Below are 21580 nucleotides of genomic sequence, written 5' to 3'. Positions count from 1 at the left end.
ATCATGGTGATGAATGGGTTGATTAATGATGGAAACGTGTACTCACGTACAGATGGATGGCTGACTGGATTGTTCCATGGAAGAATGGATGAACGGGTCCTCCTTTAAGCAACTGCATTCTGCTACTGAGAACAACGTTGTCCTTCTACATTCTTATCACCAAGGGTCTGACCCCTTCTCTGGGCCTAAGCATGGCAAATGAATGTCATGGGACCACCTATTCTATGTCCCATAAAAGGAGGCCTGGTGGGCGTGGCCTCAGCCATGTTCACGGGACGTGGGTCGGCGTCACTGTATGTGAGCCTCTGTACTTGCCTCTCTGTGCCGCCCCCCGGTGCTCCCAGGGCTGACGCAAAGCCCTGCCCAACAGCCTCAGCTCAGAGGACGAGACGAGACCCTGGATGCCCTTTGTTTCCCTTCCTTCATGTCTCACGTGTAGAAATAAAAACGCGGAGAAGGAAAGGGATGTGCCCAGGGTCCCACAGCAGACAAGCCGAGAACCCAAATCAAGTCCTCTGCTATGAAGGGCTGCCTGGCTTCTTTTGTCCTGTCCCACCTCCCTGTCCCCAGAAGCCTCTCCCAGCCAAGCTCTTAGAACATCCGCAGTAAAGACTTGTCTCTCTGTCTGCAACGCCCATGGGTCCCGAGAGCCAACCTGAACTTGTTCATCTCCTGTGTGACAATGGTTAACTTGGCCGCCAGCACCTGGCTGCTGAACAGTTGGAAGGATTTAGAGAGACAAGGAATTTGCCTTGTGTGGTAGATCGCACACACGCCCTCTGGGCTCTCAGCGGTTAATGCTTTCCTCTTGTCTCCAGGTTTTCTAAAGGGAAATCTCTCTTCTCTTTCCCTTTCATTAGTAGAATAAAAGGCAGGAAGACAGACACACACAGAGAGTTTGCCTTGGTTACTCAAGGGAGGCGCACCACAAAGATGGTGTTTGCTTATCCCCCAGGCCGAGGCCAAGCCAGGGGGCCCCAGGAGTCTTCCTGTAATCCTCAGAGCACAGTGATGAACTGGAGGCCCTCCTGCCTCCCTCCCCTCCCTCCCCCTCTCCCTTCCCTCCCTTCCCCTCCCCTTCCTCCTCCAGCCTCCTCCTCTCTCCTCCCCCCTCCCCTTGCCTTCTGAGTGGCTCAGGCTTCCTGGGACTGGATGTTAGGCAGAGCCCCTCCGCCTGTCTCTGAATTTCTGAACTTTCCAGTCGTGAAAGAGTCCCAACTCCTGTGGGAGGAGCCCTCTCCCCTGCTGAGGTCCCCTCACCCGGTCCCAGGGCGCCTGATGGAAATAACAATCACCGCAGCAGTAATAACAGCCACCGCATATTGAGAGCTGGTACTCAGTCCTCGTGACAGCTCCGTGAGGAGTGTGCCGTTTGACAGACAGGGAAACTGAGGCACAAAGAGGCCTGGGTTCTGCATTATACCAGGAGCCAGTACCAAACAATTTACGTGGATTTACTTGCTTAATCCTCTTTATGGCCTGACCCTGTAGGTACTAGCCCTATCCCTGTTTACATAGAGGAGAATGTTGGGGACAGAGTGACCCAGTCACTTTCCCAAGGACACACAGCTAGTAGATGGCAAAGCTCTATGCCGTCTCCCCCAGTGACAGTGACTTTATGGAGTTATTTGTGACTTGTACATACTTTATGGAATTATAAAATCCCAGCTACTCGGGGCTGGATGGGGCTGTACGGAGCACTGGGCTGAAATATAATAGGTCAGGAGACAAGAGCCCGAGAGGCAATGCTACTCACGCAGCTGGTTAGCAGCAGACTTCCTGGTAGCACTGTAGAATAATAATAATAATACATTGTTTATATTTAAAATATTTTAAAACACAGCATCCAGCAGAAGTAACGCCAGAAGGGTAGTAATATGTGCATAATAATTTATGCTTTGAACTTGAACGTTTCACCTAAAATATATGGTGTGCTTGAGTATGATATTGTTATGTTACAGAATTTCATGCTTGTGATTTTGTAACAAAAGATTTTATAATAAAAAAAAAATGGGGGGGCATTAATTGTGCCAGACCCTGTATTATTATTTTATGAATTGTAATGGACCTTGGAAATCTTTTGTAAACGCACTCCATTCTCAGCAAATCAAATCACAAAGTCATTAAAATAATAACTACCTGTTAAGCAGACTGCCGGGAGCATTTGAGAACACCATCCCCCGTACACACACACCACATCAACACACATCAACACACACAGCTCCCTTCTGCTGGGGACTTGCTGCGTGTGCATGAGTCTGACATGCTTGTTTCTCTTTCCGCTCCCATGACACTCAGAGGGGAGGTGGCATTGGGGCATCTGTGGAAATCATGTTTGTTACCTCCCGAGTCTCCTGGGAGGAAGTGTGGCCTGGACAAAGGAGAGGAAGGTACGGAGAGAGGGACTTTGGGGCCGACTGCCCGGGGGGGAGAGAAGCAGGGGGAGATGAGCAGAGGCGATGCCCCAGGGAACACTGAGGATTGCACCTCAGTTTTGCAACCTCGGCACGCTTGCGTGCCAGGGCTGGTGGGGATGGGGCGGGGCGCGCTGAGGGGGAGAAACGAAATCCCAGAGACCTTATGGGTGTCATTGTTCGTAAGCACATAAGTAGGACCCAGAGTGAGTCTGACCACATTTCGTCCGAGTGATCTTCCAGAACCAGGTTTCTTCCTCTGGGAGAGACTTTTAGGAGGCACAAGAACAGGACATTATTTGACGTTAAACCCCATGGTGAGAAACAGTCCCTTTTCTAGGCCTTCTCATGCCCTTTGATCCCTTCAGACGGCAGGTCCCAGCCTGGTGCTCTCACTTCCTCCCCCGCCCTGCCCTCTTAGGCAGAAACAGGGCCAGAGCCCTCCCAGCTTTATCCGATGAGAATTTAGCAACTGCTTTTGTGTCCTTTGTGTTGGTTTTTAAGATGACTTTGCTACTTGGAGCAAAGGACCCTGGATTTCCAATGGATGTAGCAATACTAAGTCACCTTTTGAAATAAGTGTATTTGACAACAAAGTGACTTGGCAAGAAGAACATTGTTAAGTACCTTTGGGCAGGCCAAACACGGATGTTGGAAAAGGCATGAAGATAGTACAAGGATGATGGATGTTCGGGAAATACTGGCCTAGCGCAGAAGTGGATGGAGAGAGTGCAGGGAACAGGTGGGGCATCTTTCCCTGATTCACGGGAAGGTGCCGTAGTACTGGCTTTGGGCCCGAACATCGGCAGTGGGTGGGGAGTAGCTGAGTGGTGTGAGGCAGGTCAAGCTCGCTGCTGTAACAAAGAAGCCTGAGCCTTCAGTGGCCTCAGCCAATGGGGGTGTTTCTCTCTTTAAGGGCCAATCAGGAGCTAGCTCCTCACGGTGGGATGTGTTCCATGTGGTCAGCCAGGGACCCAGGTACCTTCTATCTTATGGCTCCACCCTCCACTAGGGCCTCCTTTTCCCACTTTACTGGGAGAGGAGCATCATGGGTAAGGTATATAGGCCTGGTGTGGATGTGCACTCATCACTCTGGTCCCACCCCATTGTCACGTGGCTGCTCCTAACTGCAGGGGAGGCTGGGAAAGAGTCTAGCCACCAGCTGAAGAGGGAAAAATTAAGTGCGTTGAGTGAGCAGCTAGTCAGTCTCTGCCCCGGACGGCTGGATCATTCAGTGTGTTTACTCAGTATTCATTCCCTATTTTAATATTTATTCGTTCAATATTTATTGAGCAGCTACCACCTGCCAGGCATTTTTGCATCTTAATTTAATTAAGTAAAGTGATCATTTTACCCTTTCGTATGTGTTTGGAGACATGGAGGAGATACGTCTGAAAAACTAAGGGCACGTCCTGTGCGTGCAGCCAGATAGCGTGGGGACTGCACTCTCCTTACGTGATCAGAGACAACTGGTGAGGTGGCGTCTGAACGGTGAGTCACGCTGACTGTAGTGCGTTGAAACAACCTCTGCAGAAATAATTACCCGCCGTCAGTGGAGACGCTTGAGGACAAAGACCACAGCACAGACGTTTCCCCAAACACCGAGCCCAGCACTGAGCCAGGCTCAGAAACGTTTTGTGGGAAAGAACGTAGGTACAAGTGTCTGGAGACAGGGACTTTATGAGACTCGGGCTGGTAACAACCAAGCCCCCAGCCCCGTCCCTGTCTCCTTCTCCCAGGACAGAACCCCAAGGCTGAAGGGAACGGTACCCTCGGCTCAGTTCTCCCACCTCCCCCGCTGACAGGCTCCCTTGCAGCTGCAGGTCAGGAGAGTCTGAGGATCCCAGACATTCTTCAGGGCCTCCTATCTGTGAGCCTTAACATCCCTTCGTTTCCCCAAAGCACAGGTGTCCCTTCACCTGAGGCACAGATGTTTTTTCCCCGGGAGGGGTTACAACTCTCGCCCAGAGCCACCTTGCCTGTGAGTGTGGGCGCCTTCACGTAAACGCAGGCAGCCTGTGTCCAGGGCCCATGTCCTCGGCCAGCGCACTTGGCTGCTCTCGTTCCAGTGTTTTTCCAGACCGTTCCCCCGGACTCTGGTCCTTCCTTCACCACGCCCTGCAGCCCCAGCTCTGTCCCATCCTTTCATCCTCCACACTGCCCCAGAATTAACATTTTACAGTGAGGAGAAGAAAAACCTGCCCAGATTCTGTCTTTTCCTAATTAAAAGTCTCTGATAAAGAGTCAAGTTACAGGAATATTAAAAACAATGTCAGTGGCATGGGACCGTGCTCCAGGATAGATGTCGAAAGGCACATTTCTTAACAGTGTGACCTTAACTAGGAGAAGAACATGAATGTGAGGAGGGAACTACCCGAGGACTTTACAAGAGGCCATCGTGCGTGTTCTCGGGGTTCAAGGTGCAGCAATGCCAAGACCTGCAACCCATCCCCAGGGAGATGCTCAAAGATACAACTCACAAGGCCTGTGTAATTTGGAAGTGTGAGTTCAATGCATGTTAGGTGGATGGATGGAGGAGGGAGGGAGGGAGTGAATGAGCAAACTATTGCAAGCACAGAATGGCAGGGTGCACTCGGTGTTTAGGAAGAGCTAACCATGTCCCCAATCCCCCCAGGAAGCTGTTGGCCGCCCGCCCTCTGGAGTAGCCTCTGTTAGCTCTCTGGTGCCGTCCCTTTTCCTGTGTGTAATCCCACGTTCACCTGTGCGAGTCTTGGCCGGGTAGCCCTTTTCCTTGCTCCACGGAAAACTTCCTGGGAACAGGGCCTGGGTGGGCTGGGGCTCCCCACGGTGCCCACCTGGACTTCAGGAGCACTCAGGAGTGGTCCAGTGTTCTGAGCTAGGGCAGACCTCCTTCCTGGACACATTTCTTAGGTTGACAAAAATATGCATTGATAGATCCTAATAATTAGGACTTTCCATGGTGAGGACGCCAAGCTGGGGGACAGCTCCCATCGTTGACCTGTTCAGCCACAAGTTGAATTGTATTTTTTTTTAAATGGCCTTGGGAAAAGGCACACCTGACCTCCAATCTTCATTCCACCCCTTGGTAGCTGGGTGACCTTGGGCAAACCACTTCGCCTCTCTGAGCCCCAGCTTTCTCTTCAGAACGTTGCTCCCTGGCTTTTAGGATGGAATGGGGCCTTGTACAGAGCAGTGCAGGGCATGTGGGAGGCCCCTGAGGTGAGCCTCCGCGCCCCTCCTCCCAGGCACAGGTTAGGTTCCTGCCGCACTGCTGTCCATGGGGAAGAGCAGTGGGAGACAAGCCACAGACAAGCGCCCTGGCTTCGCCGCCCCACCCTCCTGGCTGCCGACCTCCCTGGGGTCAAGGCTTGTTTGCCCTGCAGGGTGTGCTGATGGCTCCCCGGGTGGTTTGTTTAACTGATGGCCTTTGAGGGCTGGGAGAGGGACGGAGAGACCCCGAGGCTCCTGGCCAGGTCAAAGGGGCTTGACAGACAAGCTGGGACAGAAGCCCAGTGATGCATTGATCCAAAGTGGAGTGACTGGTTAATCTCTGTTGCTTTTGCAATGATGGCCCAAGGTGTCTGGCACCTATGGAGACAAAGGTGGGGACTTTTAGTTTCTGGGCAACGGCTTGAGCGTTGAGACACCCTGGGCAGGAGGAAGAGCATCCGGAAGATGGTGGTTTCAGGTAGTGGTTTTTCAGGCCCAAGTTGTTTCTGCCGTGGAATCGCTTCTGTTCTAGGTGTGGGACAGCAGACGTCGGTGATGGGGCTTCCTGTGACACGTGGCCCCGATCGGCATGTAACCTCTTCCTTCTTATTCGTCACCCTCGTTAGTTACTATCTATGGGACCCCACGTTGCCCTCAGTCCGGGGCCCCGGGAGCAGTTGGCACGGGGTTCGGGCACCGTGCTTGGTGTGTCCCCCGTGAACAGTGTGCAAACTGAATTACAACACTGATTGCCTCCAAGGAGCTTATTAAAAGTAGCCTGATGGGGGGGGGGGCTCTTCAATAACCAGTGAAGTACTTTGCTAAGTAAGCATCTTTATAGTTTGTTAATCACGCAACTTTGGTTATTACTCATCATCCATCTGTTCATCCACCCCTCCACACAGTCCCTTACTCATGCATGTACTCCTTTATTTATTCACCCTCATCCGTTAATTTATTCGCTTAATCACCCATTTTCACCGAGTCACTTATTTGTTCCTCCATATTTTTGTGCATCTATCCATTGACCCATCTATCCACCTTTTTACTCGTGCATTCAGCCACTCACTCACTTTCTCCTATATTCTTTAATTAATTATTCCTCCCACAGGCTTTAACCAAGTACTTCCTCTGTCCCCAGTCCTATTCTAAGCGCTGGGAAGAGGAGACTGACTTTGCAGAAGCGTGTGACTTGCCATCAGAGACCAACATCTAACTGATAACTGCCACCCCACAAGACAGGTCAAAATGAGTGTCTCTTACAGTGGAGCCTCGCTTTATGGCAAGGAAATGTCAGGAAAGCCCTGAGTGGCCTCGGACAAGCCCCTTGCCTCTCAAGGCGACATGGACAGAACCCATGAAACTGAGCGAAGGCGTCAAGTTAGCCCTTCACTGTCCAAAATCTTTAGCCCCTTCTGCCATATCTGTTGGGTTGTCCATTGTTTTTCCTTTCTAGAAGCCTCACTTGTAGAAATCAGCTTGCCAACAACCCAAATATCCATCTCCAGAGCTCTTTTTAAGTGCATGATCGTGCATTTAAACAGCAGGGCACTGTGCAACATTTAAAATGCTTAAGGTAACAGTTCATGGGTTGATAGGGAGAAGGAGTTCAGGATGTGTTTTTATAGACAGAAAATTAGGCCACAGAACGGCAGGTCTGTGCAGTCCTCCTGCGTGGGCGGTGGGAGATGAGACAGACGTGACCACGTCTCCCCCCTGTTTATAAAAATCCTTGCTTTGTGTGGGGGCTGCCGAGAGAAACTTCCTGGTAGAGGCAGGGTCTGCCTGTCTTCCCCAGAGCGCCCCCCACACCTAGATCGGCGTCGGACACAGAGTGGGCATTCAGGAAATATTTGCGGAGTGAATAAACGGGTGTGCGGTGGAAGAGCAAACTGTCGGCATTTCCTTTGGCGTGTGGAATGAAAGGTTTGGTTGGGGCCTTTTAGCTCTGATTTTATTATACAAAACACACGAGTGTTTTCCGGCAAAACTTCTACAGTTTAAAAACAAAGTTCCAAAAACAAAAGTCCCGCAAAGCCTTCAGCCTTCCTGCTCTCTGGGAAGGGATTACACAGTGGGGGTGACATGTCTCCATTTATCCAAACTGTTTTTGTGTCCAATTAGGGAAGCAGGGGTTCTGTGTTTTAGCCTCCCCTACCCTCCCCCGTGGGGAATGCCAGACCTGTCTGAGAAAGCAAACAGCAGAGAGAGAGAGAGAGGGAGAGGGAGAGTGTGTGTGTGTGTGTGTGTGTGTTTTTCCCTGACCCCTTTCTGGGGTAGGAGCCCACCTTAGGGAGCTGTTGCCGGTCCGACCCCATGACCTCTTGCACAATGCCAGGGACAGCTCAGCAGCTTAGAAAAAGGAAGAAAACAAACAAAAACTTCGGCTGAGTCTGTTTGTTCTGAGGAAACTCAAAGAGGTGTTTGACAGTCAGTAAATGGCTGCTTGGCTGTTGTTTTTAATCTGTAACATGGGAGGCAGGGGGCCAGGGAAGCAATGGGGTGGGAGGGGGAGGAGGAGGGAGATCAAGGGAGAAATGCAAAGAAAGGAAGGGCCCTGGCAGAGGGCAGGGAGCACCTTCAACACGTGCAGGGGAAGCAGGAAAACCAGCTGGATTGGGGGCCTTTGGGGAACTGATTTGCAACCTACCCTGTGAGCTCTTAGGTGTTCACCACTGTGTCCCCTCCCTCCCTCCCTCCCTCTCTCCCTTCCTTTCCTCCTTCACCTCTCTCCCTCCCACCTTCCTTCCTTCTCTCTCTTTACAAGTACTTTTTGAGTGTCTACTAGGTACCAAGCCCCATTCTGGGTACTGAGGAACCCGGTAGTCAGTGAATCAGTTAAAGACCTCACTCATGATGTGTCTGTGCCAGCCCCATTGTAGAGATGAGGAAACTGAGGAGCGGAGCAGGGACAACACGTGCCTGTGAGAGGCCCCACGTGTTCATGCCACATGCCTCGGTCGGGCTGCTCCCGCAGCTCGGGGCACCCTCCCCCTGCAACCCTGGCAGGCAGGCACGCACATCTCTGATTTTTTTTTTCAAGGCTCAGCTAGCGTCTCCTCTTTTCTGTGGCTCCTTTTACTCTCTCTCCGTGGAGAATTAGTGATTCTTCCTTAGTGTCCCCAAAGCACACTTTTCTTCTTCACCTTTTCTTTTAGCCATGTAACAGAAAAACACAGGAAACAAATATTGCAAATGCCTGTAAGTATACATTTTTATAGCTGCTCTCTATACTTTTTTGGGGGGAGTTATGCATTGCCTGTAATTTGAGCTACCCGTGAACGGTATTGGAATGTTGTTGATGCATGGATTCATGGGTTGGAGGAAATCATTTCAGATTCACGTTGTCAGTTGTTCTAATGCAACATGACAATATATTCCAATCAATTTGTGGGAAAGTGGAGGAAAAAACTACCGCTGTCAAAACACTACACCACCACCACCAACAACAACAACAGCAAGACGAATCTCCAACAATAGCATCACCATCACTGCCACCACCACCAATACCAACGACCACAACAGTAATAGCAACACAGTCATCACCAACAATAGCAACAGCAGCACCACCACCACCATCTGCTGGTACCACCATATTGCTACCATCACCACCAACCACTACATCATTGTCACCACCAGTACCATCGACACCTTTGTCAGCTCCACCAGCATCACCATCATTAACAGCAGTAGTTACAACAGTAACAAGACAACCAGAAAGCCTGCTGGTTGTCTTGTCACTGCTTCTGAAGGTCAACCTGAAGCACACAGCAGTGGGTCAGTGTACCAGTGGGTCAGGAATGGGGAGTATCAAGTGGTCTCTGACCTCCAGGGTCTCACTGTCGGTGCTGGAAGCCAGAATAGGTGCACTGATAGGGGCGAGGTGGTCACAGTATCCAAACGAAGAGACAGCGCACGTCTGAGCATTTTGGAAGAGGAGGGAGAATTTGAGAAGGACCCCAAAGGATGAGTCAAATTTCCCCTTGACTGGGAGCAGCAAATGGAATGTTCCTGCCCCATTTCCCGAGCCAGTGGGAGACACCCACACCCTGCTAAGGGGACTGTACAGCTGGACCTGAAGGTGGCCTTGGCATTGCATCAGTGCAGAGCTATGCGTAGCCCAGTCAGCTACAATGAACTGGAAGTGGCTTTCAAGACCAGTTCTATTGCCTGCCCTAAATTAGAGGGCAAATGTCTTCAGGCAGGCACCTCGCTGGCTAACGATGTTACTTCCTAAGTCTGGGCCGTAAGCCTGGCTCCAGAATGGCCATGGATGTCACTGAGTGAATGGATGAACCGAAGGGGGAGAAGGAAGGAACATCATGGAAAGAAGCCGGAGGCAGGACATGGTGGTGTGTGTCCTGGGAGCAGCGTGTAAGTTGTGAATATGAATGAGGAGGGAGAAAAGATCCTGTTTGAGGGTCCCAACTGCAACCACTGAAGGCTTCAGCGAAGAAAAATGGCACGATGTCAGTAGTTCGTATAACCTGGATGGAGGAAGCACCTCCATCTCATAGGTGCGGAAACTGAGGCGTGGAGAACACCACAGCCGGAGTCAGACACACAGTGACTGGTAACTAGGACCTGGATGGGTTAAGTCTGTTTCTGAAGGAAACTGGGGAAGTCTTCCCCCTTTGTCTCCCAACATTTTAGCTAAATTGTCTTTATTTCCGGTTAGAACCAAAGGATTCGTTCCCTTCCTTCTGCAGCAGTGGGGGGCCAGAAACTCATCTTTTATGAGGCTGGCAGCAGCTGTTCTTCCCCCCCACCCACCCAGCTGTCCTTTTCCTGAAATAGGAGAGTGGAAGAATGAGAAATTTTCACAGCTCTCAGGGAAGTAGCCCTGGGGTTGGAGGTCTGAGACGGAATCCCCACTCATCCATCACACTCTGTTTGGGGGGCCCTAGCAGCCAGCTTCTCCATGCAGCGTCCGTTCCTCACCCGTAAATACAACCGAACCCGTGTCCACTCTTGGGTCCTGTGATCAGGATGAGGCCCTGTGAGTCGTCTGCACGCATGAGAGCCCTGCAAGGTCCACGTGTGCAGAGCCCGCGGCCCATCTGTCCTTTGTGACAGGTGCCATGATCATACTAATAACATGGTTGTAGTGACAATAAGAATTTTTGTTATTTACTGTCTGGCTCCCGTAATCCGTTGGTAAGTAGTTGATGTGGAGACCTCCGGAGCACACTTGCAGTCCCCTTGCCTCATCTGTCCTCGATCCCAGCCACTGCTTGGCGTCCGGTTCAATGCAGGATCCAACCGTGTGTCACTCGGGTATAATGCACAGGGCTTCCACCAGGGCCGGTACTTTGTCCCTGCAGCTTCTGGCCCCAGGTTTTTTCCTTTGGATGTCACAGTAGGGGACCCAGTAGACCAACTCATCACCCTGGAAATGGCGGGAATTGACCCCTATGTGGGAAGTCCTTTGTTCAGTGGGGGATGCAAAGAGAAGATGAAGTCTTCCTCTTCTTCCTCACAGACTGACAGGCCTGAGGTTCACCTCACGGGGCGTCTCAGGTCGTCCCGCAGCCTTGTGGGGGCCCACCGTGGGGAAACACACTCCTCTATCTGTTCCTCACTTGATCCCTGGAATCCCACCTGGCCATCCCGGGATTAACACATTCACCCGTCTCAACCTCTGTTTTCCAGGGAACCCAGGCTTCAACAGGGCCGAGTCTAGAGTTGGGAGCCTTGATTATTCCCCCGGCCTCTCATCTCGCACCTCCCCCGAAGGGGCCTGGCACAGTTTCTGGCACCTGACGGGCACAATAAATACCTAGTGAGCACACAGATACAGTCACGAGATCCTTGTATCTGAAGAAGAGGGTACAAGACCAATTGGACTTAGGGACCTCAGTAGCAGAGGACAGTGATGATGGATAAGGAATTGGGAACCAAGCGACAGGACTCAACGGCTCTGCTGCAGATTCGCTGTGTCACCCCAAGTGAGTTCGGTGGCCTCCCGATACCTCAGGTCTCTTGTCTGTGCAGTGGGTGAAACTGTGTCACACATAGAATCACTCGGTGGCATCCTTGAGGTAAAGTGCAGGGCATGTAGTAATAGATCAGCAATGAAATGATTATCCTTAGTAATAGTAGTAGTAGCGATATTACACGAGAAGAAATATATCGAAGAGTTGTAGGGTATGTGTCAGTTCGGGCACAGTACAGAAGGCCACTACTCCCCTTTTTTTTTTTAAAGTTTCTTTATACAGGGATAATAATTCCTAACTGGTGCACATCATATGGGGTCATTTGAAGAGCACTTGACAAAGTATAGACAGTCCTAGCAACGGGAGAGACTTTTCCCCTTTGTTATTGGTGATAACAGAGCCAACCCTCAAGCGGTCTGGTGGCTGAAGAAAGACCTCTGCTCGTGGAGGACCTTTCTTCCTCCACAGAAGAAAGATGGACCTCCATCCGTCTTTTCTGAAACGTGACCTCCCTGAGCTGACCCCAGAGCGACTGCCCGCTGGGATGGGAATTCCCCAAACTGGGGAAGGGAACCAGGTTCCCGAGTCCTAAAAGGTGAAACTGGTTCCATGTGGCACTTGTGGCTTAAGCCCATGAGCACCGGTAAAAACAGGATTTTTAAAGGACACGCCTCTCTTGCCTCTCCATCTTGGTCAACGGCCATTTGGCCAAGAGCTGGAGTGTTGTGCGCAGCCAAAGAACTCCCGGTCCTTCCCACCTCGGCACCGGCCTGGGACATAGGAGGGATTCCTTTTGACCTCACCTGCAGAACGGAGGTGATCTTGCTCCTCCTCTGAAAGGACAGCTTCTTTGTTTGTAGGAAATAGCTCTCTCGCTTGCTTGCACTGTATCATGTCCTAGGTGGTCATTTTCCCTCCTCACCCCAAGCCCCCCCTCGTCTCCCTTTCCCACTGAGGGTGTGTGTGTCTACAGGCCTTCACTCTCACATCTAAAGTGCACCCTGAGACATTTTTTCCTTAAACAATGTATAGTAACTTTTTGTGCATTGCATGTATTTTGCATAAAAGCTGAGAATTCCAAATCTGATTTTGTTACTTTTCTTTTTTAACTGAACACCATGTTTTTAAAACTCTGCTTGTTGCTGTATGACTATATTAAAATGTGTGTATGTTTTTTGTGTATAAGTACTTCTAGCTAGTAGGTAGGGTTCCACAGGACACATTCCCCACATTTTCTGTATCATTTCCCCTGGAGATGAACAGGCAGGTTGTTTTCAGTTCCTCACCACCACGACCAGCCCCATAAAAATCTGTGCGGGATTTTTTTTCCGAAGGTCAGTCATTGGGTCCTAAGATATACCTTGCTTAAATTAAGGTAGATTCTGTTCAAGCCGTGTTGATAACAAAGCCAATGCCGGGTCACTTTGCCCAAGCCTCTTCTCCCTGGGAGTGTATGTGTCTGTTCATTTGTACAAGGAGGGGTTTTGATTAGAAACTTTCTGATGGTGCTCTTTGTACTTAGATCCGACCACTAAGTTTTGAGCCAGCTGTGTTTCACAGACCAATGGAGGAACCTGTGGTGGTCCATCATTCAGATATTTGGAAGCAGCCAGTTGTTCAGCAGCTTGTGGACACCCCCTAGGACGCCTTGTTCAGTGGCTGTCCTAGAGGTATTTGTGTCCTTCAGGTTCCCAAGCATGTTCCTTCTCTTTCTTGTGGAGAGCTGATGTGGATTCGGGCTTGCAGGGGGCCTACGGTGACTTAGGAATTTGGTTTCAACTGTGTTCACCTTTGCATTGGCATCCATCCATCATCCATCCATCATCCATCCATCATCCATCCATCCTCCATCCATCCTCCATCCATCCTCCATCCATCATCCATCCATCCTCCATCCATCATCCATCCATCCTCCATCCATCATCCATCCATCCATCATCCATCCATCCATCCATCATCCATCCATCCTCCATCCATCCTCCATCCATCATCCATCCATCCATCATCCATCCATCCATCCATCATCCATCCATCCATCCATCCATCCATCCATCCATCATCCATCCATCCATCCATCCATCCATCCATCCATCCATCATCCATCCATCCATCATCCATCCATCCATCCATCCATCCATCATCCATCCATCCATCCATCCATCCATCATCCATCCATCCATCATCCATCCATCCATCATCCATCATCCATCCATCCATCATCCATCCATCCATCCATCCATCCATCATCCATCCATCCATCATCCATCCATCCATCATCCATCCATCCATCATCCATCCATCCATCCATCCATCATCCATCCATCCATCCATCATCCATCCATCCATCATCCATCCATCATCCATCCATCATCCATCCATCATCCATCCATCCATCATCCATCCATCCATCATCCATCCATCATCCATCCATCCATCCATCCATCCATCCATCCTCCATCCATCCATCCTCCATCCATCCATCCTCCATCCATCCATCCTCCATCCATCCATCCATCCATCCATCCATCCATCATCCATCCATCCATCATCCATCCATCCATCATCCATCCATCATCCATCCATCCATCCATCCATCCATCCATCCTCCATCCATCCATCCTCCATCCATCCATCCTCCATCCATCCATCCTCCATCCATCCATCCATCCATCCATCCATCCATCCTCCATCCATCCATCCTCCATCCATCCATCCTCCATCCATCCATCCATCATTCATCCATCCATCCATCCATCCTTTTTCCCTCCCTTCCTTTTTTCCTACCTACCTACTCACCTACCTACCTACCCACCTACCCATGTAATATCTATTTACCCATCCTATCTATCTCTTTCCTTATGGGGGGTCAATATGTATGGAGTTAATGAAGACATTGATTCTGAAGTCGAAGGACATGGTTCAGACAGAATTGAGTTCAAACGATCAGCTGTTCGACCTTGAGCCAGAAAGCACATCTTGGCATCTCAGTGTCCTGTCTACATACTACAAAGCGAAGATGGTGATGCTTCATTGGCTTATTGTGAGGCCCCATGAGGCCATGTTTACTAAGAACTTTGCTCAGGACCAGGCACAGAGTAAAGCCTGTGGCAAATTTTTTAAAGCCACAAATATTTTTTACCCTTTTCCTATAGGAACGTGGGGTCTGTGACTTTTCCAACTGAACCTGGGTGGGCTTGTGACTGCTTGACCCATAAAATAGGGCAGAAGTGACACTATGTGACTCCCGAGGCTAGGTCATAAAAGGCAATGCCACTTTTGCCTTATGGGCTAGAGCACTAGCCATGGGGACGGATGGAGTCAGACGACCCCGAGGCCGCCACATCGGAGAAGTCACTGGTAGGCACTGGGGCTAATGGTTCCACCTGAACCCAGTGTTCCCACTGGCCCTGCTAGGGCACCAGCCACTTAGAAGAAGATTCTCTAGTCCCAGCTGTGCAAGTCGTGCCAGCTCACTCTAGACATAGTGGCGTGGAGACCAGTGGTCTCCTTTGTGTGTCATCTAAGTCCCCGAGTTGTAGACTCTCTGGGCATAACAGGACCGCTGTTGTTGTACGCCACTCTGTTTGGAAATCATAACGAGAATACTCTGAACTGCGAGTGTTAGTTTCCTCGTTGGAGGCAATGCTCAAATATTAATGTCCTCTGGGAAGACATTGTCTTCTGTTTTCAGCTCTTCGGAGGTATAATTAATTAATAAAACCTCAGGACATTTACTGTGTCCAACAGGACAATTTGGCACACCTGTGGTATGTGAAAGGGGTCCCCTCACTGGGTTTACACATCCATCACCTCACTTAGGTACCCTTTTGTTTAGTCTTGTATTCTTTGGTGAGGACATTTAAGGTCCATTCTTTGGTGGTGAGGACATTTAAGGTCCATTCTTAGCAGATTTCAGTGATCTAATTTATTGTTATCAGCCGTCATCACCACCTGACACACTAGCTCCTCAGACCTTATTCACCCGATGGCTGAAGGTTGGCACCTGTTACCAGCCTCTCGCCAGGTCCCCCACCCTCAGCCCTGTAACTGTGCTTCTACTGCTCCCTGTTTTGATGCTTTTGGACTCGGCCTTTCCCTCCTTTATTTTAGATTCCACATACAAGTGATACCCTGCCGTATTGGTCTTTCTCTAACAGAGACAGATGCCAAAGGCTTATTTCACTCAGCGTAATGCCCTTCGGGCGGCTCCGTGTTGTTGCAAATGACGAGCTTTCCTTCTGTTTTTAAGGCTGAGGGACACGCCATTGTCCGTGTGTGTGATTGCATTTTCTTGATCCATTCACCTGTTGAAGGACACTTAGGTTCTTTCCACACCTTGGCTATTGGGAGTGACGCTGTAGTGAGCATGGGAGTGAAGATGTTTCTTTGAGATAATGGTTTGTTAGAAAGACACATTCTAACATTTGAGAAGGTTAGACATGTTCTAACTTCTAATGTCTAACGTGCACCCAGTGTTCACTAACCAATGTCGTGAGGTAGCTACTCTCTTATTTACGTTTGAGAAATGAGAAAACAGAAGCTTACATGATTTCTCCAAGCTCATGTAGCTAACAAGTTATTAAACTTGAATTTGAACTCTGGCCTTTCTGGCCCATCTAACGAGTGTTCATGAAATGACTGCCCTGGGCATTGTGGGTGGAGATGGCCTTTATTGCTGGTCGCCTGTGAGGACGTTGACCATGATCGTAGGCCAGAGAAGTTCCCGTCCTTGACTCCCTGCTTCATTTCTTCCCATTTGGAAACTAACCACATTTTGCCAGAGAAACAAGCTGATATCAGTTCTTCCAGAAATACGGGCAGGGTGAAAACTTTCTGGAGAAACCCAAGAGAAAGAAGCTTCAAGTCTCTCTCAATGGGAAGAAAACTTCTTTCTAATGGGATAATATAAACGTATACAATTTCCCAAAATGCTGAGAGCCCCCCAAAACTGAGGGAGACCCCCACATCTGAGGGTGCCACGTGCTTTGGACTGAGCAGGTCTGGAAATGGATGGAAGACCCTTAGGCCTCTTCTCCGTGGGCCCCCCACCCCCCAACCATCATCCCCTACCTTAGGTCCGTAACTTAAGTGAGCATAACCGTAAAGCCACTAATAAAAACATCTCCACCAGCTCTGTTTACCCAGCTGTGCATCTCAGGATCTGCCGCTGACATTTTTAATACTCCTGTTTCTCTGTCTTCCAACAGGATTCATTGGAAGCAGCCCACAGGGAAGGGTGTCACCGAGGAGACAGAACCCAGGCCCCCCAGGCCTCTGACGGAGGGGACTGGCGCATGCTGGGAAAACGCCTCCACAGAGGAGCACAAAGGACCCTAGAAGCTGGGGAAGCTGGCCTGAGGCCAACCGGAGGTATTGGGGCGGCTGGGCCCTCAGAGGGAGGTCTGTCAAGGGGGCTTCAGAGCTCTGATCCCCCCGGTGCTCAGGCAAACAGCACCCCCAGCTTGCGTTGCCCAGAGGGCGTTGCCCATTGAAGTCGGTTGGTGGCAATGATGGAGGCCTTCTGATTTTTTTTTTAAACCTTTTTAGGAATTATGCTGTGTCTATAGAAAAAAAAAAACAAACACCCCCACAAAACTTAAGTGATCCGCTTAATAAAATCACAAGGTAAACACACATCCCACCACCCCCTGGGGCCAAGACACAGGGCCTCCCCAGAATTACATTTTAACATAGTCTCCCATGGCGCCCTCCTAAAAATTATATTTTAACCCTTCCGCCAGAGTAACCCCAACCTCGGCTTTTAAAATCAAAGGCGAGTTTTTCCTGTTTCTGTACCTGATGTAAATGAAATCGCTCCGTCATGGTTGGTGGCTCCGACTTGGAATGATTGTGAGTTTTATCTCTGTCCCCGTGGAAGCTGCTCGGTCATTGCTGAGTGTCATCGCCTGGATAGAGTGGGTCTCAATTCATGGATCGGCGCTCCTGCGGACGGGCGTCTGGTTTGGGGTATTGGGGCTGGTGTCCCCGTGAGTACCCCTGTCTCTTTCTTTCGGTGCCTTCACTTCTATTAGGTACCTACCTGGAAGCGGACTTGGGAGAAACTATAAAATTCCCGTAAGGAAACACACGCACGCAAAACTTCTCGATGTTGCCCTCAGCAGTACTTTTTTGGATGTACTGCTGCCAGAAGCACGGAACCAAAGGGGAGAACAGACGAGCGGGACCACATCGACCTGCTGGGCCTCTGCGCCACAGAGGAAGCCGTCAGCCAGATGAGAGGCAGCCCACGGAGTGGAAGATAGTGTTTGCGAACCATATAACCAACAAAAGGTTAATACCCAAAATACATAAGGAACTCCTATAACTCAATAGCAATAGAGCAAATCACTTGGTTAAAAAAACGGGCAAAGGAACAGAATAGACATTTTTTTCCAAAGCAGAGACACACACGGCCAACAGGCGGATGAAAGGGGCTCAGCGTCACTAACCATCAGGGAAATGCAAATGAAAACCACAACGAGATTCCACCTCACCCGTTCGATGGTTGTTATTATTTTTAAAAAAGGTAAGTGTTAGAGTTTGGAGAAGAGGGAACCCTTGTGCACTGTGTCCAGAAATGTAAATTGGTGCAGCCACTACGGAAAATAGCATGGAGGTTCCTTAAAAATATTAGTACTAGAACTGCCACGCGACCCAGGAGTGTCACGACTGGGTGGACTCCTGTGTGTAAAGGAAATGGAAATGGGATCTCGAAGCGAGATCTGCTCTCCCAGGAGAATGCAGCCCCGGCCACAACAGCCAAGACAGGGAAGCGACCTCCACGTCCCTCAGTGGGGACCGGGCAAAGGGAACTCAGTGTCCACCTGCGATAGACCATCGCTCAGCCTTTACAGGGAAGGGTGTCCTGCCATTGGGGACAACGTGGCTGGACCTGGAGGACACTGCGCTCAGTGACAGCAGCCAGGCACAGAAGGACAAACACCACATGATGCCCCCGGTGTCAGAATTCTAAAATGGTCAAGCCCAGAGGAGCAGAGAGCAGAACGGCAGTTACCAGGGGCGGCGAGGGGGGAGCAGGGACGTCTCCATCAGGGTGTGTGAAGTATCAGTGTGCAAGTCGGACAGATCCTAGGGACCTACAGCACAGTGCCTGCAGTTGACAGGACTGTATCGTATACCTGAAACTTTGCGAAGAGGGTTGATCTTCTGTTAAATGTCCCCATCGCCGTAGATAAAGATAGAATGGAAGGGAGTAAAGAGAAGAAAAAGTATAAGATTTCTAGCTAAAAATCAAAGTGATGACGCAGAAAAATTCGCATTTTGGGTACAATCTGATACGATCCAGCTAACCCCAATCCTCACCAAATATTAAGGCTTCCGTAGCCCCAGCCACACGCAACATTCAAGTGTTGCGTGTGTTGTGTACTTTGACTGAAACCCCCACAAAGTGCTTGGTGGTTGTCCTCCTGCTGGCCTCATTCTTGAGGTCTCTTGAAAGCCTCAAGCTCAAGACACCCCCCCCAGGGGAATTTTCTTGGGAACACCCCCCCCCCAAATATGCACCCCAGGCTGGCTTCATGCCTGTCCCCAGCGCTCCCACTGCCCCCCTGGGGGGGGCTTCTCTTGGAAGATGTCCTGTCAAGACTGTGGAGCATTTGCTTCTAGAATTCTGACCGCCCTCTCTCAGGGTTGGGACTGATGTCCCCCTGCCCTGGCATTGTCACCAAAACCATGGGGTGTTGCCCAAGACTGATTAGGTACCTAATGTGTTACTTCTGTTGTGGGGCAGGGTCTTGAACCCGGCCTGGGTCTCTGCCCGTCTGATGTGAGGGCCTAGGAAAAGACCTCAGTGACGAGAGGCCTGTCTGCAGGGCCCCCTAGGTGTGGGGAGCAGAAAGGCCCCCATCCCGACAGAGGTGAGCCTCCGGGGTTTTATAACCTGCGTGGGGAGTGTTTGGTTATCGGTCACAGGAGACAAAACAATTCCTCGTTCTTGACACTTTCCATCTGGCCTTTGGGAAGGTGGGTAAACAGCTCTGTTTGCTGGAGCTGCTATTTCTGTCTTAGGGAATAAGTTAGTCCTACGCCTGGGTGTGTATTTTTCCTCCTCTAGTTCCTGGAGGCCCGGCTCTGGGGAGATTCGGTAGGTGGGCCATCCCTGGGGTGGTCTCTCAGCCCACGTTAATTCTGGCTTCAGCTTTCAAAGCCCAGGTGAGCTTCAGAGAAGCACTGACCTGAGTGGGGAGAAGTTTATGCTCAACAAGGAGCCGAGTGGAAAGGGAGGCAGCAGTGAACTTGGGCTTTGGTGGGTTGGGACTTGCTCACACGCAGATGAGGAAAGTAACCATCAAGATGCACTTGTGACTGCCAGCACCTGTGTCTCTACCAGCTCACTGAGTCCCCTAAACAGCTCTGTGAGGCAGGCACTGGTGCTAGTCTCTCTAGAGAGATGCTGAAACTGAGGCACAGAGAGGTTGAGTAACTGGGGCAAAGTCACACAGCCCAGTCAGCGGTAGAGCTGGGATGTGAACCCCAAACTAGGGCTCCTGACCACCGGGCTGAAGTTGCCCCACCCGTACCTCCTTTGTGCGTTTCCATCTCTTACCCTCGTTTTTGTGGAACTAAAAGGAACTCAATCTGCTTTTTAAGAAATGTGTGTAGGCGATGAGTATACACATGGTAATGAACGTCTATAGAATGAAATGAACGAACGAGTGAATAAATGCTGTGCGCCCCAGCTTCTTTACTGTATTTATCATAACCACACCCATTTACATTCTAAGAAAAGGTACTTTGTTCCAGTTATCTTTGCTGTGTAACCAAGTATGCTAAGACTTAGTGGCAAAAAGATAACCATTTTATTACGTAACTGATTGTGTGAGTCAGGCCTGGGACAGAGGACAATGAAGATACCTTATCTGTGCCCTAAGGTGGCTGAGGTCTTCACTGGGAAGAGTGTAAGGGCCGGGAGTGACTCTGCAGCTGGCAGGTTAAGTGCCTTTGCTCAGCACCTGTGCCTGGCCTCTCTGCAGGGCCTGGGCTTCCTCACAGTATGGCGCTCGGGGGTAGTTGGGCTTCCTGCCTGTGTTCAGGGCTCTGCCACACAGGTCCCAACAGACAAGGCGGAAACTCTGTTGCTTCTTACAACCTAACCTTGCAAATCACAATGTTTGGCTTCTGCCGTTGTCTGTTGGACTCTGTTGGTCAAAAATAGGCATAGCTCACCAAGATTCAAGGTCGGGGATAGCACAAGCCCCGCCCCACAACCACTTCTGGGTGGGATGGTATCCAAACCACACTGTAGAAGAGCCCGTGGGATGCATTGTCACGGTCACCTTCGGAAAGGATCACCTGTCCCATAACTTAAACCAAATGCGTGGGCCTGTGGGGAGTTTCTAGGTTTGGGGAAAGATCTTTCTTATCACTCCTGAAATCAGACCTTCAGACGACCTCCTGGGGAACTTGTCTGTACCTCGGCTCTGCCCAGTGTGAGTCTTCCACCTGAATTCACAAATGAGCATAAGATGCCGGAGACGTCCTCGTCCTAACCCCGGAAACAGCCGGCCTGTTACCTTCCACGGCAGAAGGGGCTTTGTCAGTGTGATGACCGTGAGATGGGGGGACTCGGAGATGGAGGTGGGAGCATCAGAGTCAGAGGACGTGTGACAACAGAAGCAGGTTTGAACATCTCTCCATAACGATGACGCATTTGACTTTGAAGACACAGGAAGGGGCTGCGCGCCGAGGACTGTGAGCGGTCTCCAGAAGCCAGACCAGGCACGAAGTGGACTCTCCTCTGGAGCCTCCAGAAGGAGCCCAGCTCCTCCAACATGTTGAGTCTGGTCCAGTAAACCCATGTTCAGACTTCTGACTTCCACGGCTGTAGTGATGAAGCTGTATTGTTTTAAGCTCGTCCATTTGTGGCTATTTTTTTCTACAGCAGCCAGAAGAGCACTCAGACAGACAAGAAGAGTCTCCAGCTTTCTGGCTGGCTTTGACTCAGATGTTCATCACACTGGTGACTTCAGAACTCGAAAGACTGTAGACTGACTGCAAACCGGTGTCTCACTCCAGGGC

General features: G+C 50.3%; 1 long non-coding RNA gene across 1 annotated transcript in view; it reads left to right on the top strand.

The window, feature by feature from the left end:
• The window catches only part of LOC128628103 (uncharacterized), a 140038-nt gene that overhangs the window by 88856 nt on the left and 29602 nt on the right, over positions 1-21580 (top strand). The window contains exon 2 of the long non-coding RNA XR_008392437.1: positions 16750-16912. This is a non-coding gene — a long non-coding RNA (uncharacterized LOC128628103). The remainder of the gene's footprint in view (positions 1-16749; positions 16913-21580) is intronic.

Source organism: Artibeus jamaicensis, unplaced genomic scaffold (genome assembly GCF_021234435.1).
Source record: "Artibeus jamaicensis isolate MK-2021 breed Jamaican fruit bat unplaced genomic scaffold, CSHL_Jam_final contig_525, whole genome shotgun sequence".
Classification (NCBI taxonomy): Eukaryota; Metazoa; Chordata; class Mammalia; order Chiroptera; family Phyllostomidae; genus Artibeus; species Artibeus jamaicensis.
This window is presented reverse-complemented; position numbering and strand designations above follow the sequence as displayed.